The sequence below is a fragment of the Engraulis encrasicolus genome, chromosome 6, assembly GCF_034702125.1.
Source record: "Engraulis encrasicolus isolate BLACKSEA-1 chromosome 6, IST_EnEncr_1.0, whole genome shotgun sequence".
Lineage (NCBI taxonomy): Eukaryota > Metazoa > Chordata > Actinopteri > Clupeiformes > Engraulidae > Engraulis > Engraulis encrasicolus.
The window spans coordinates 31,621,995-31,625,464 of NC_085862.1; the positions used below are offsets into that span (position 1 = coordinate 31,621,995).

The 3,470-nt window shown below is 40.3% G+C and overlaps 1 protein-coding gene across 1 annotated transcript in view; it reads left to right on the forward strand.

Moving 5' to 3' along the window:
* ntmt2 (N-terminal Xaa-Pro-Lys N-methyltransferase) overlaps positions 1-3,252 on the forward strand; it is a 22,855-nt gene extending 19,603 nt beyond the window's left edge. The window contains exon 4 of the mRNA XM_063201266.1: positions 1-3,252. This exon is cut by the window's left edge and continues 762 nt beyond it. The gene's annotated coding sequence lies outside the window, so the exon portion shown is untranslated.
* The last annotated feature ends 218 nt before the right edge of the window (positions 3,253-3,470 follow it).

Sequence of the window (3,470 nt, forward strand, 5' to 3'; positions counted from 1 at the left end):
ATAATTGTTATGAAGGCTGGACTGCCTGTTCTTGATGTTCAGATTCAGGAGGGCTTCCTCAAGAATATGGTGCCCCATATGGGTGATTGTCATGTGAGATAGGGCCAAGGAGGTTCTGAGCTGCTTGGTGGAAATCTTCACTCTCCAATGCTCTAGCCCTAGTTCATTACAGAATCTTATGTTATTTCAGGGAGGGTATTGCATTCTTTGCAACTTGGGGCCTTATTATTTCATGAATGCCACCCATCCATAAAAAACACTAACGTGTCAGCATTGTGCCCATGAAACATGAGTTATTTCTTATTTTGTATTTCTGTCTTTTTTGGATGAGAAGGAGATAGGGCACACTTTCCATCTTGTGCATGACATGCGAATACATTCATTACAGTGGGTTCCCAGACTGGGGGTCAGGACCCCTAGGGGGGTCACTGATCTAAAGGCCAGCACTGTAAACATTGAGTCATAGCTGCCCCAGTCTGTCCAGTTGGGAATCAACATTCATTGCGAATCAATTTTGCCAACCGTTTCTGTAAATTTAATAATCTGGTAAAAATTAGAGGTTATAACGAAAGTATGCCCCAAAAAGGTCAGGTGGTGTCACAGACCATTCCTCTTTTTCATCCTTGCTCTCAAATGTTTTGGTCACATGTGCCAGTTTCATACCCCTGTAGAAAACATGAGGTGGTGTCTATCACCCACTAAAGTTGCTTTGTAGGGAGTTAGTTAGTCAGCTAGTGGTGTAGGGGGTTGCATTAGTTTTGGGTTTGGTGTTCCCATTTACGTTTTGGAGCAGTGTGTAGAATAAAGTCGTGTGATGGTCAGCAAATCAAATAAATAATCGGGTCCAGTAATGTTAAGGCTGCTTAAGTTTTCTTCCCAATCAAGTGATCTGTCAAAACTTTGTAATGTTGTAACTAATGTAGGCGAAACGACTTCTGTTGTGAGAGACAACAGGCAACTGATTTGCTTGGTGCCAAGGACAGCAAAGGCTGCTTTATCATCTAACACCCTGTCTGGACCACTGAAAGTAGCACAGTAGGCCCATGGTCCAGAGAGACGGGTAAAGGTTCTCAACAGATCACAAGACATTCCTTGAGTCAGTAGACTACCGAATGTATTTTTGACCTCAAAGCAAATCAAAGCTTTTTAATCTTTCAGTGGCTTTAGTGTCTGCTACTTTGAACAGTCTAACTTCAAGTCTAACTTCAAGCTTCAAGTCTTTGTTTTTGTGGAGAGAGCACATCTATTACATGATTGTTCTCAGTGTATCCTGCAAAAGAGTTTGCTCACATCATAATAAGTCTAGGACAATAATTTATGATTTACACAAAGTGGAAAGTGTGCTGTGTTCTGCTTGTCCACAAAAGGGAACAAACAGAGCAGTCAGTGTGACATGAATCAACATATTATTTCAGCTGATTGAAAGGATGCTTGAAAGTGCATCTCTCACCCAGTGCTATGGACACAATGTTAACATGTTTATTTTATGCCTTTGAACATTATAATAATTATTTTATATGGAATTTAATTTGTTTTCCAGCGCAGAATAAGAGACTCTTCACCTATAAGTCAGGCTGTAGGTGTGTACATTGCTGTTTGGATATAGTGATACAATTCATCACAGGGTAGAAAAAACACAGTAGTGAATTTAATAGGCATTATGTTGAATGACAGGGAGTATGTTGGGAGCCCCCAATCAAGACCCATTATGCCCCCCAAAAAACATCTTTAGAAGGCCTGGGGGTACCATGTGAAAATATATTTCATTATAATTCATACAATATCATTCTTTAAGAAGGCTGGGCTGAAATGAAAGTCAATATAAATAAAAAATATATATAATCTTATAACTCAAAATATACCGCCTGATTCTGGAGTAATGACACTTGTGGCATTGTCACTTGTCATCCTTGCCCTTCTGTGAGGTTTCATCCAGATGTTTGTGGTACAGGAGGAGGAAGGAAGGAGAACACATGAGATACTTTGAGTAGATTATTACTTCCCCATCCAACCTGCCTCAGTGTGAGATCACTGCAGAGAAACAAAAAGGTTTTATGTTGCTGACTCATTGAACATCTGCCCGATTCAACATAACTAACTTGTCCTTCAAACCTTGTGGTTTCACTATAAAACATTTGATCTCTTTCCGACTTGAATGTAAAGATAAATTATCTTGTAATTAAGGTTATTCAGGGTGGGTTTTTTATGTTCAGTGAAACATTTAAATTTGTTCATTTTGGAGATTTATTTGTATGTAAACATTTGTAATGAGTGTAAACGTATAAGATCACTTCTAGTTTGTTTGTTTGCTGTGTTGCACTAAAAAATTAAACAACAAACAAAAAACAAACAAACAAACAAAAACTAACCGCCATGTGTACTTGATAGTGACATGTACTGTGTAACTGTACCAGCAGTAGTTCTTTTTTCTATCTCAATTAAATGTGATTTCAATTTCAATTTCAACATCAAATACATGAAGGATATTCCTTTGAGATGACTCATCTCGTTTTCAAGGGGGTCCAACAATACATGACACACCCTTTTTGAAATAATAACACAAGATAGATACATACACATATCTACACAACTAACATGGTTCCCCAGACCAACCCCCCATCCCTATTCCTCACCAACCACTATTATGTTTTCAGCATATAAGCATGTAAACAGATCAGATAAACAGAGCACATTTCTACAGGCATGTGAACTGAGCACAAGAAACGTAAAAACATAAATTACAAACTTCTCTCTTAGCAGAAATAGGCAAGAATGATGTTCTCTCAAGGGTCAAACACAAGGTGTGTTCTGTTCTGTTCTGTTTGGATGTAATCCGCGTGGGTCCAGCATGACTACTTGCGGCTGGAGCAGATGAGATGAGATGAGACGAGATGAAGTTCTGGGGGAGGATTCTGGGAGAGCGATGGAGGTCGCAGCCACATCAGAATCAAATTTGGTGCCACTTTGGGGCCTTAGGAACGGAACGGAACTTCCCATGCTCTCTCCCATGATGCTGCAGCTGTACTGTGCTGTACGTCTCCCAGATCAAAGCCCTCCATCTTCCAGAGATAGAAAATGATAATTGCAGCTCATCATCCTTCTGGGTTTTTTTTTCTCGGGCCTTAAATGCTTCCATTGTAGCGGTGTGGACTGTTGACCTGTGGCAGGGGCGGATCTAGCCATTTTGGGGCCCTAGGCGAAATATAAGCATGGGGCCCTTAAAAGTCATTGTATAGACATAAACTTCTGTGTTTGGTGCTTTTTAAGAGTTTTGTGACAAATTAAAATCAAGCCTTATTTGTGTGTTACTGCGACTGATGTGACAGTTGGCGCCTCTATGGAGGACAAGGTTGACCAGGGCCTTAGGCAATTGCCTAGGTTTGCATAATGGAAAGTCCGCCTCTGACCTGTGGTACGATGTCTGATCTCCATTTGGGAGACGGCTGGGAACCAGAATCCATCCATCCATC